The sequence below is a fragment of the Phoca vitulina genome, unplaced genomic scaffold, assembly GCF_004348235.1.
Source record: "Phoca vitulina isolate PV1807 unplaced genomic scaffold, GSC_HSeal_1.0 scaffold27, whole genome shotgun sequence".
NCBI classification, from domain to species: Eukaryota; Metazoa; Chordata; class Mammalia; order Carnivora; family Phocidae; genus Phoca; species Phoca vitulina.
Window position 1 is genome coordinate 2693291 of NW_022589730.1, and position 13558 is coordinate 2706848.

The window sequence follows — 13558 nt, forward strand, 5'->3', positions numbered from 1 at the left end:
TGCTATTTTAATAATATGTTTTTCTCCATGCATTTTAAATAATCATAAATGTTTCTTCTAATCAATTTTTTCATAGCCACTCACCTTACCTGATACAGAGTAAAAAGTAATAATAGCACAGCCCTGAGGTTGATGTTTTCAGGCCTACCACCTTCACAGCAGCATTACTCAGAGTCATTGGCACTAATTGCAATGAGATAACGCATTGGTGTTGGCATCCAAAATAGAGAGTGTTGAGTAATATTTTATTTTATTGTGTTTTAAAGATTTTCTTTATTTATTTGTCAGAGAGAAAGAGAGAGAGAGCATGTGGGCACAAGCAGGCAGAGGGAGAAGCAGGCTCCCTGTTGAGCAGGGAGCCCGACACATGGCTCGATCCCAGGACCCTGCATGACCTGAGCTGAAGGCAGATGCTTCATGACTGAACCATCCAGGCGCCCCAAGTAATATTTTATTTTTAATATATCAAAATCTTATAAACATGATTCCTTCAAATCATTGCGGTCCAGTAATTCAACATTAGGCTGCTCTTTACAACATAACCAGAAAAGTGGGAAAGATTTAGACATGTGGGTTTTAATGAAGGGATGATGATCTGTAATTGCTCCTGGCCTCCCATCTCGTGCTTCCTGTCAACACCAACACCGCAGATGTGTCCACCCATAGGTCAAACACACACACACACACACACACACACACACACACACACTCTTCCTTTCAAATAGCCACCTTTGTTTCTCTTTGAACCCAACCTGAGTACTTACCTCTCCTCCTGGTGGAGGTCTTCCCTACCCCACGTGACTGTTTCCTGCCTCCCTGGGATCTCAGCGTTTTATCCCCTGCTTATTCTCTCCAGTGCATGTCACAATGGCGATCAGATTATCTGTGGAGGTTGTGCTTTTTATTTAATATTCTGGGAAGAATACAGTCCTGTCTCTTTTACTGTTGCACTTCCTACACCTAATATGAGCACATAACATATAGCAGGTGCCCACTGAACATAGGTTGAATCAAAATAAAGTGAAATCTTAGAACCACCTAAATGCCCAACAATTGGAGCCTGGCAGGAAGTCTTTTTAGCCATTTACATTTTTGTTTTCATAGATTTTTAATGCCAAGGGAAATTGCCCCTTGTGATAGTATTAGGTTTGTGCAAACCAAAACCAAAACATGAAAATTGCTGGAAAGAAATACACCAAAATGTTCACAGTGGTTATTGTTAAAGGGGAGAGCTATACTTTTGTGTGTTTTTATTTAAAATGGACACGTATTAGTTTTATAGTCACACAAAAATAGTTTTTGTTTTGTTTTTAAGTTGATTTAGAATATTTAAGCCTAAGTTACTGGAAAAAGTACCTCTGAGGAGTAGGGAAGTTGCCAGTAAAACCAGGACTAAAAACAGAGATTTCAATAAAATAATATTTAAAATGCTCTGTTTGGAGGGAAGCCTGGTCAGGAGAGTGGATAGTAAATAAGCTGTTGTGTCTGCCCAAAAGGAAATGAACGAACAGCAGCAACACATTTACAACAGATGAAACCTGCAAGAAAATACATGATGCCGTGGATAAGATGAAATCAGGGTATACTATCAATCCTACAGATGTTTAACATACATAAAAATACGATTAGTTGCTTAGGATCCATGCGTACATTGTAAAGGTGTGAAGAAATATACAGAAGTAGTGACACTAAATTCACTAGAATGGTCACCTTTGTTGGGAGGGGGGTTGTGATTGAGGAGAGAGGGAAGGGGGTGATTTTTTTAACCAAGTCCTGGAATAGTGTTATTGCATAATTCTTTGTATCTTTGTGTGTGTCTGTAATATTTTATAATAAAATTCTGAAATTTTATAACAAATTTTGAAATGAAACGAAAGTAAAAATGAAAGGAATCTGCTGTTAATTCTTTCATGAACAAAGTGTCTTTCGTCAGTAGCAATAGTTCATTCTCACCAGTTTATAAATTCAGATTCTCAAAGAGAGCCTCCCTTTCACTCTCCCTCCTTCCTTTCCAGCCTCTCTCTTCTCTTTCTCTCTCTCTCTCTCTTTTTTCTTTTGGCTTTCTTTTAAAGTAGTTTACTGTTTTTAACAGAGATGTCTTTATTAAGAATCTTAGAAATAACACAAAAACCAACAGATAGCTATTATTCTGTCACTTGCATTGTAGTTCTGCCTTGTGTAATTATAAAAACTTATAGGATTTGTCTAGTGTTTTCAGTTACTAGTAATTTATATTTCATTTATGTAGATTTCTAACTTGGCAGGTACTCCCAGAAAGCAAACGAGAAAAGGAAACGTGCTTCTGTAGCTCTGTTGGGTTATGACTGATCTCATTCTTCAGGATCAGCGAGCTGTTTGAGGTAAGAGATGAACTGCGCTGGCTTTTACAACTTTCTAATACCTTGAACTGTGTCTACCAGATTCCTAACTGTATGGAAGGGGGCGGAGGCTGTGCTCAGAGCATGACCGTGCAGTTTGGAAGCACTTCAGAGAGAACGAGGTGCAATGCCTTCCCTCTGGTGCCATAACATAAAGGAGGGCGGACGCAGAGCTACTCTGCCAGTGATCGAATGGTCTCCATTCTTGAAAATAGATGATTAGCTTTGCAGTGCAATAGGTCCGAGTTCTTATTTTGCAAAGTGCTATTCCATCACAGTCTTCTCATCTCCCACGAGCCCTGGGATTAATGTTTGTTATGCTATGAGAAAGTAATAATTGCTTAAATATAGAAAAAATACATTTGACAAACATCCATGGTAGAGAAACAGGAAAGATGGGATCCCTGAGCTGGGGCAGCACGGCCGCCAGTCACTTAAGCTCCTTACTTTCATGCTGATCCACGATTATCGTCTCACCTAATTTTAGCCCAAAGCTTCAGCTTCCACCCCCTCCCATCTTACTCAAGAAATCATTTCTTTCTTTTTCTCTACCACTGACCTACCTGTGAAGATATCAAATAGAAGCAAAATTGAGGAAAGGCAGAGCAGAAGAAGAATGGTCCTGGTTTGTCTTGCTACTGGGGAAGTCAAGACCCCGACAACTAAGGGTTAACTTCAGCCGAAGAAATCACCCTCCCACCATAGACTCTGCCACAGGCCACGTTCCTCTCTCACTCACATTCCTTCACGCACGCACACATTCATGTACACACATGCATACACACGGAAGCACACGCTCACACTTGCACACACAGCCCTACCCTGCACAGCGCAGCTCCTGCTGACCCCACCGCAGGAGTTGGAACACATGGTAAGACTCCATGTCCACATCCCTGGGCCGAGAACTGACCCACTTTCACTGTGTTGACAAAGGTGAAGAGACGAACCATGGAAGCAGTCCACACAGAAGACCTGCAACCGCAACAAGATCCTCCTGACCCAGATTCCCGACAGCGTGCCTTTGTGGCCGGGATGGGCCGAGCACTTGTTCGTTTCATCACACCTTGACCAGGAACCTAGATCCACACATGCCCACTGAACTGGCGTCGTGTGGCTGATGGGGACATTTTAGCTGTCTGGAAAATTGGTATTGATCACTTCAGAAGACGTCCGCAGGCAACAATTGATTGTGATGGTTAACATGGCCAAAATGATTGGACTCCCCAGCACACAGCTGCATTCCACACTCCGTACCTGAGCTGGCTTTGGATTTAAAGGTCAAATTATAACCGGTCATCCAGGAGGGCAGCTTAAGTGCCCACGTTTATTACCTAAACTCTTGTCATACGGCTGCAGAGCTCACCAATAGCAAATAAATATCCTGTAGTTGGGGGTAAAGCAAGAATAGATAATTAAGAACTAGGGATAAATTGCAAATGCTCAGAACACAACTCCTATACTTAAAACACATTATATTGATACCCACAAACTGATATGGCACAAATTTAGGTTATTTTAATTTAATTTTTTTAAAGTCTCATTCACAAGTAGCAAAAGATCATTATTGTGAACGATAACTTGGGCTTCTTGTTTATATTCAAGAACCAACTCAGATTAAAGTAATCTTTGAAAAGGGCTTGAATAGGAGAATAAATCAGTATTGGTGTCAGTTTGTCTTATTTCAATAATAGTCACTATGGAAACGAATCACTGACCTATTTCTTTTCATACCTCCAAGTAAACAATAAAGTTTCCACTTCTCTGTGTATCCTGTTTCCCTTGGAATATTGATCTCTGGTATAGAACGTCTCCAAAGCACTTTTTATTGAAACCTACAGTGCTTCCCTACATGCGTATTTTAGCTGTTTTAAACACTCTCGGCCTCATTGTGGAATTCTACTGTGAAAGGCACACGGAGTGCTCAACTCCGTCCTTCAGAAAACTGGGCGCTTTTGGCAGCCGCTCACCCGCTTTTGCTTAGAACTGGAGAATCCAGTTGCTGCTGGACGCAGACAGAGGGCCAGTGGACCCTCAGACACATCACAAGTTGCCCAGTGTAGAAAGTCAGCAGAGTTCTGCTTTAGTTTCCTTCTGTTCCATGCCAATCTGTAATTACAGACAAACAGGAATGTCGCAGAAGAAAACTTTCCACGCTAAGCTGCTGATTCAAGAAAGAACAAACGAAATATTAGCATGCCTGTGCTCCCTTCCTGTCCTCAACCCACATCCTAAATCCATGTTATATCTGGCTGAAGCCAGAAGTTCTAAATATAGAGGTGGTTCCCTCCCCAGCGCTCACGAGTCACCCTGCAGGGCTCTCCGTGCACCCACCGGCTGTGTGCGCCGGAGCCCCGCTAAACCAGCAAGTGTGGCCCCTCGGCCTGATCCTCATCTCCACGGACACACTCCTGTTGTAATATCAAAAGGAAGCATACCGTGTTTGACTTTATTTATTGCCTGTTTTTATGACCTGTAAAGTCCTCCTCTTCATTTGTTTACTGTGTGAGATGGAAAATTACAGAGATATTAAAGTCACACACACACACACACACACACACAGACACAAAAGACACAAACCCCAAACAGCCTACACAGCTGCAGTGCCCTCCAATTGAGGATTAAAGAGAAGATACATCAGCAATGCTCTATATAACATGTTACAGAAACAGAGTAAAATGGCCAAAGTGCTTAATTTTTCTTATCTGGCAAACCCATTTTTAAAAATGGAAAGAGATCTGACCTAATACGGTAGTGCCCCAAATGGGCCGCAGGTATCTTGGGAGAACTGTGAGATTTCATTACAAGTATTACTACATTTCTGCTCTTAGAAAGCCATGATTTTCCAAACAGCCATGTCAAGATGATAACAAAGAAATTGTTTGGAGAGTGGGAAAAAATCAACCTGAGAACCTGGTGGATTGCTTGCAAGTGTGGCTCCCATTCTCCACATCTTCCTTCTTCCCATGCCCTTTGCAGTGTCCTCCCATCAGAGGCAGAGTCTGTCTCATCGCCCTTCAGGTCTGGGCTGGCCCTGTGGCTCTCTGACCACTGAATGTGGCAGAAGGGAGAACGTGCTCACTCTGAGCCTAAGCTTCAGGAGGTCTCACACACATACACTCTTTTTGGTCACGGCCCCAAGAACAAGCCTGGGAAGCATACTGCAGGATGAGGGAGCAGAGAAGACGAGGCATCCCAACTGACCCACGGCTGACCACATAGACAGGAGGGGGCCAGCTCAGACAGAAGCCCCTCCAGCAAAGCCCAGCCCACACTGCTGACCCATAAAATCCTAACTAAATACATGGTTCTTGTTTTAAACTACTAGGTTTTGGGGAAGTTTGTTACACAACAATAGCTGACGGATACATCTTTTCTTTCTCCCTTTTACCACCCCCGACCCCTATAAGGGCTTATTGTTATGCAGAAAGTCATTGTCAGAGAATCAGGAAAAGTAGGTGCTAGTCCTGACTCTGAAATATTTAGCTGTATGACCTTGAACATGTCCTGTACCTTTCTGAGCATCAGCTTCCTGTCTGCATGTTTCCACCCAAGACATTTCTAGCTAGAGCATCTGTGTGAAGGAAACTGACAGAGCAGCTTGAATTTTTCTACACACTGGTATAAATACCTTTAAGAGGTGTGCATAACAAACCTAATCACATTACAAATGTGTCATCTGACTCAGCAATCCCACTTCTTTGTCCTTGTGCTGTGGGAGAACACATTGAACGTACTAGCTGGTATGCTCAAGAACGTCTAGTGCAGGATTCTTTGTATGGCAAACATCCAGAAATAGCCTGAATAGCTATCAAGGAAAAGGGCTGAGCAAATAGTGGTATATTCACACTATAAATTATTATGCAACGATTTAAAGAGCTCTCTGGAAGAACTTTCATGATACAGGTTTTTTTTTTTTTTTTTATGTGAAAGAAGTGAAGTGTGGGGTATATTTTCATTTCCGTAAACAAAGCCAAGCCCTTATATGTGGTTTCATATACTTATTTGGCCACTGAGACAGTTCAGAAGGATACAGAACACGCTGATTGCCTGGGCTGGAGGCAGAAGTTTATAACAGCAAAAATGTTGAAACAGCCTCAGTGTTTAGGTGGAAGGATTTAGTTAATTTAATTATAGCGCTTCCATATAGTGAAATAACACGCAGCTGTTAAAAATTATGATATATAATATACGAAAACAATTATATAGAATATATCTAAAATAATGGTATCAGTGAACATGAAACAGTATTAAAGGAAATAAAAACTCATGATCCCATGCATTTAGAAAATCTTCAGGATAAATATACACCAAATATCCGTGGTAATTTTTAATGATTATGAGCTTATGAGTGGCTTACCCTTACTTTCGTGTATTTGCGTTTTCTAATTTTGCTAAATTAACATGTATAAAAGGGGGAAGAGGTGGGGCACAGGCAGAAATATTTAGCAATTCAAAGTTATTGAGAAAGAACCAAAGGGGACTGGATCCTTCATAAGTGCAATCACATCTCCAAATAACAGGGAGGTGAGCATATTTTGAATTGAAAATCAGTCTGTGAAAGACAGCTTGAGATATTTAGCATATTGAGCTGGGCGACCGGCCATCTATAATGTCTTTGGTTCATACAATGTGATAAGAATGGATGAGATAATTAATATTTATAAAGTGCTTTAATATCCTGCAGAAAAAGCTGTTGTGTAAGATAATACTGTCTTTCTCAACTCAGTTCTTGTGTCTTTCTTCAGATGGGCCCCAAGCAACCAGCAATCTCTTTCTGATTCCCCCGTGAAAGATCACCTGCTTATCTCCTAGTCAGTGTGCTCTTAGGTTTTCTTAAACAAGTAAACCTTGATTGGAGAAAGATGTTATATTCCTTTTTACTGTAAATTATATAAATCCAAATAAGACACTCTTTTTGCCTCCTGAGACTACGTTTGTACCTGGATAGATGCTGATCATCAAAGTATCCGCCTTGAATAAACTCTCTTCCCACCATGGTTTAGAGACCCCGGACACAGTAGGAACTTATAATGAAGATGAATGATTTAGAGTAGATTTAGATGGAAAGCAACTTAGAGCATGTGTGCACTGTGCAGACTGGAAGGGGATGGGTTTTTTGGGTGGTGCAGCTTCTCCTCTCCCACGGCTATGGCCAGCCACCAGGCAACTCTCCCCTGAGCCTGGAATTCACACAAAGAACCACTCTCAAGATGGGAAACTCACTGCTATTCTGCCTAAGTCAGTCGCTGGGCAAGTCGTGATGAAAAGGAGCATCCTGAGAAGGTCTGGCCCCTGGTGAACTTGCCACGGAATGTCACCTCAGGCCGTAAAGCCATGGGATCCGAAGCGTGGCACCTTGTTTCCCTCCTCACTGCCCTGATGATGGAATAGTAACAGACTGTCTAGGTTTTTCCACGGGCCCCCTTGTCACACATGTCCCTTCCTCGAGGATCATCAGACAAAGCGGACACATAAAGTCGCTTCCTTTCTCCTCGTGCTAAAGCTTGCTTCGCAGTCACTCACTCTTGCTCATTTGGTCACTGGCCCTGGCTCTCTTGCTTGAATATTTTAAGCATCTATTTTGTCAGTGTGGACGGCAGGCAGGGCACCATGACTGTTGGCACTGCAGGAATGAATTCCTGTCACGGGAGCAATGCCTCAAGCTCTGCTCTTTAAAACTGCTCTTCGTAAAAGCATTCGTTGTTTGGGGGGATAGTCTGTGGCCAGGATTAAAAAAGGTCCCCCCAGAAATTACATTCCGAAAACAATGGAAACCATCCCAAAGTTGGGGAGTGTTACCTCTATTTAACTGCAAGTACTCACAGTTCTGCAGCTGTGAATGTTCCCTTTTTCTGGGTGTAAAATATCTGGGTCAGTGGAAAAATTAGTCCTGGGCGTCCTCGGGAGAGGACACTCCTTACTGGAAGCAGCACCTTCTCTGCGAGGAGGCGAGTAGGAGAACCGGCGGGTCAGAAAGCCTGCGGTGTGATGCAGTCCGTATACAGCCGTGATCAGACCAGAGAAATAACCCGTCTGAAATACGCTGTGTGCCCTGTCACATCCTGATACTAGCAGAGTGAGCACAACTACACTTTCTACGAAGTCAAACTCTTCGCACAAATGAGAAAATTACGTCACCATCATTCCCTGAAAGCTGGGTGCCCGGCGTCTGTGTCAGCTGATTGGGGCCGGGGTGGGCCGACCTATGAGTCAGATACTCTCCCCTTCAGCTTAGACGCAAACAGCACAACGTCTGTTCTGGGGGGACTGCTGAGAGGCACTTGCTGACCGACGTGGAAATCTGAAGAACAGAAACCCGTCGTTCAGGGCTCACGAGTTAGCCTGGCGAGACACCGTGTTTCTCGACTACGTGGTTTGTCCCACGCGTGCCTGGGCCCTTCATCCAGGAGTCCTCTCCGGAGAATCTCCGCGGGCCTGTGTGCTGCGCACGTGGTAGTGAAGAGAGAGCAGAGAAATCCCCGGTTGTGGAGTTGGGCGGCTCGCGGGGGAGGCCGCTGTGTACCCGTGCGGACACCCTCACAGTCCCCACGCTGGGATGGGTACAGTGTGCTGTGAAGCAGGGTGACGAGTGGGCCTCAGGCCCACGGGGCAGGGGACCAAGAAGGCCCGGGTCAGAGAGTGGACATGCGAGCCAGGGACCCCTTTGCCCAGACCAATGCATGCTACCTGCCCATCCTTTCTTGTTGGAGGTCACATTGGCCCGTTGGACAGTTGTCATCCAACACAGTTTCCCATGGAGTAACCTGTGGGCCCGGGCACTCCCCTAGGTGTGATTCGAGTGCGGCAGCCAATGATTCAAGACGGGGCTGAGAGGTAAGGTAACCCATTTGTGTTTCCACATCTCACCAGGCCTGTTGCCAGCACTGTTGGCATGGGGGACACATGGCGCCTAGGACGTGTTCAGCTCGCTCGGCACAGGATTCCATTTATAGATGGAAACGCCACCACAGGCCAGTGGATGTGGAGGAGTCACATCACAGGTGAGTCCTGCTCCCTGCTCAAATGTGATGTCGGCACTACTCAAGGAGCTAATGCTGTCTTTTTTATTTTATTATGTTATGTTAGTCACCATACAGTACCTCATTAGTTTTTGATGTGGTGATCCACGATCCATTGTTTTCGTATAACACCCAGTGCTCCATGCAGTATGTGCCCTCCTAATACCCATCACCTGGCTAGCCAATCCCCCTCCCCCCTCCCCTCTAAAGCCCTGTTTGTTTCTCAGAGTCCATAGTCTCTCATGGTTCATCTCTCCCTCCAATTCCCCCCCCCCATTTTTCCCTTCCTTCTCCTAATGTCCTCCATGCTATTTCTTATGTTCCATAAATAAGTGAAACCATATGATAATTGACTTTCTCTGCTTGACGTATTTCACTGAGCATAATCTCCTCCAGTCCCATCCATGTTGATGTAAAAGTTGGGTATTCATCCTTTCTGATGGCTGAGTAATATTCCATTGTATATATGGACCACATCTTCTTTATCCATTCATCTGTTGAAGGGCACCTCGGCTCTTTCCACAGTTTGGCTATTGCAGACATTGCTGCTGTGAACATTGGGGTGCATATGGCCCTTCTTTTCCCTACATCTGTGTCTTTGGGGTAAATACACAGGAGTGCAATTGCTGGGTCATAGGATAGCTCTATTTTTAAATTTTTGAGGAACCTCCACACTGTTTTTCAAAGTGGCTGTACCAATTGGCATTCCCACCAACAGTGTAAGAGGGTTCCCCTTTCTCCACAACCTCTCCAACATTTGTTTTTTCTTTCCCTGTCCATTTTTGCCATTCTAACTGGTGTAAGGTGGTATCTCAATGTGGTTTTGATTTTCATTTCCCTGATGGCTAATGATGATGAACATTTTTTCATGTCTGTTAGCCATTTGTATGTCTTCTTTGGAGAGTGTCTGTTCATGTCTTCGGCCCATTTATTGACTTGATTATTTGTTTTTTGGGTGTTGAGTTTGAGAAGTTCTCTATAGATCTTGGATATCAGCCCTTTATCTGTAGTATCATTTGCAAAAATCTTCTCCCATTCTGTGGGTTGCCTCTTTGTTTTGTTGACTGTTTGCTTTGCTGTGCAGAAGCTTTTTATCTTGATGAAGTCCCAAAAGTTCATTTTTGCTTTTATTTCCCTTGCCTTTGGGGACGTGTCTTGAAAGAATTTGCTGTGGCCAATGTTGAAGAGGTTACTGCCTATGTTCTCCTCTAGGATTTTGATGCATTCCTGTCTCACATTGAGGTCTTACTTCCATTTTGAGTTTATCTTTATGTATGGTGTAAGAGAATGGTCAAGTTTCATTCTTCTGTATATAGCTGTCCAATTTTCCCAGCACCATTTATTGAAGAGACCGCCAAAATTCTCAACAAAATCCTAGCTAATAGGATCCAATAGTACATTAAAAGGATCATCCACCATGACCAAGTGGGATTTATCCTTGGGATGCAAGGGTGGTTCAACATTCACAAATCAATCAATGTGATAGAACACATTAATAAGAGGAGAGAAGAACCATATGGTCCTCTCCATTGATGCAGAAAAAAGCATTTCACAAAATACAACATCCTTTCCTGATTAAAACTCTTCAGAGCATAGGGATAGAGGGAACATTCCTCAATTTCATAAAATTCATCTATGAAAAACCCACAGCGAATATCATCCTCAATGGGGAAAAGCTGAGAGCCTTTCCCTTAAGATCAGGAACACGTCAAGGGTGCCCACTCTCGACACTATTGTTCAACATAGTACTAGAAGTACTAGCAACAGCAATCAGACAACAAAAAGAAATAAAAAGTATTCAAATTAGCAAAGAAGTCAAACTCTCTCTCTTCACAGACAACATGATACTTTATATGGAAAACCCAAAAGACTCCACCCCCAAATTACTAGAACTCATACAGCAATTCAGTAATGTGGCAGGATACAAAATCAATGCACAGAAATCAGTTGCTTTCTTATACACTAACAACGCAACTGTAGGAAGAGAAATTAGAGAAATGATTCCATTTACAATAGCACCAAAAACCATAAGATACCTCGGAATAAACCTAACCAAAGAGGTAAAGGATCTATACTCTAGGAACTACAGAACACTCCTGAAAGAAATTGAAGAAGACACAAAGATGGAAAAACATTCCATGCTCATGAATCAGAAGAATAAACGTTGTTAAAATGTCTATGTTGCCCAGTGCAATCTATACCTTCAACGCCATCCTGATCAAAATTCCAATGGCATTTTTCAAAGTGCTGGAACAAACAACCCTAAAATTTGTATGGAATCACAAAAGACCCCGAATTGCCAAGGAAATGTTGAAAAAGAAAAACAAAGCTCGGGGCATCACGTTGCCTGATTTCTAGCTATATTACAAAGCCATGATCACCAAGACAGCATGTACTGGCACAAAAACAGACATACAGACCAGTGGAACAGAATAGAGAGCCCAGAAATGGACTCTCAACTCTACGGTCAAATAATCTTCGACAAAGCAGGAAAAAATATGCAATGGAAAAGAGCTTATGCTGTCTTTTAAGGAAATGGCATTCAGGGCACACCAACTGATTTATTTATTTTTGCTCCAAACGATTTCCACCAAGCGTCTAAGTAACAGGTGTATTCCAGGGAGTGACAGCAGGTGGCGCTTCAGGCGAGCAGCGATTTACCCAGTGTCCCCGCCTGGAGCCTGGACTGGTGCTCCTGAAGCCGCAGTTGGCCCATTAGGGGCCGTGAGCTCACGTCAGCATGGGTCACTCCAGCGTCCACCATGAGAAATCTTGCTTGTCAGCCAGTGTTTGAGAAAGATTCAAGAGTAATGTTCACACACCCTTTCAAATATTCCACTTTAAAAGTGGATTTTTTTGGGGGGGGGCACTAAAAATGAACTGGCACTTTTAAGCATCATCCTAAGATGAATTCTGACCTATACGAGAAATACAAACATTTGATGTTTAAGTTTAGCTTTCTATAACTAAACCTGTTCTCCCTGCCCCATGTGTTGGCTCCGCTGTCTTCTGCCCCTTCTCCGTATGTGCCCGTGTTTAATCCAGATTTCTTTAAAGTAGGCATCAGTTCATTGCTAGAAGCCGTCCAGCACAACACCAATGCCAATAAAATTGTAATTCCCAGACTGGACACATTTCTTTTTTACATTTGCTACGGTGACGGTGACGTGTGTCCTTGGCCAGAGGTGTTTGGAATTCGATCCATCTCATTATATAAAACACAGAGCGCTCATTTCCTCCACCAGGTCTTTCCAAAGGTGTGAGCAAACATGCAGATGATGCGCACCTGAGTTTCTCCACGAAGTCGTTCCCGAGTAGGAGCAGGAGGCCTCCCTTCGGAGGGACGGCCTGGGGAACGGGCTTCCTGACGAGGGTGAGTGGGGAGGCCGTTTTCAGCCAGCCCCACAGCGGGGCTGAGCTCCACGCGGTGGGAGGTTGGGGGCCAAGGAGCTGGGGAATCATTGTTATGTGTGCGTGTGCAGACACACACGGACATGTGCACCCAGGGCAGGGAAAGCAAGGTACGGTTCCAGAGCGTCAGCACCAGGGTGGACTCCCCAGCCTCTGCCTACGCTGGCGGGGGGCTGGAGCAGGACGAGGGGGAGCCGATGGAGAGGGGAGCCTCAGAGTTAGACAGAGTCTCCTGGGCATTGCCTGATCTCTACAGATTTCTACCTCCCTCCTTCGCTATCCCACAGCCTGAAACCCTCCAGATTTCCCTGGCAATGTCACTCCTCCCAGACCCTGACGCCATCCCCCCACGCTCTCCCTGAAGATGCCCTTCCGCAGGTGTCAGCAGAAAATGCTGACTCCATGAGAATGAAGTTTTTCCGGCAATCTGGCCTGCTGGCCACACCCCCCCTTCCCCACCCAGCCCCGCACGCCCTAGTTGAGGGGGACCCAGGAGAGGACTTCATGGTCCTGCACAGCGTGGGTTGGGGAGGATGGGCCCGAGCACCAGGCCACTGGAAACACCATGGATCGAAGAGGACAGAGGGTGCGGGGAAGGGGGCATGGCAGACAGACATTTTCCACGTTACATTGTCTGTGAAAACTGCGTACACTTCCATCAATACCAGAGCACTAGGAATGTAGGAACGTGAAATCGGCCTCCACAATGCCCGATGTCACAAGGACCTCACGAGGCTGCCCTTCTGGGCC

General features: G+C 44.3%; 1 long non-coding RNA gene across 1 annotated transcript; it reads left to right on the top strand.

Moving 5' to 3' along the window:
- The first annotated feature begins 407 nt into the window (after positions 1–407).
- Positions 408–4406, top strand: LOC116643823. The gene is made up of 3 exons (XR_004301632.1): positions 408–443; positions 2265–2360; positions 2950–4406. It is a non-coding gene; the product is annotated as an uncharacterized LOC116643823 (long non-coding RNA).
- Positions 4407–13558: the final 9152 nt, after the last annotated feature.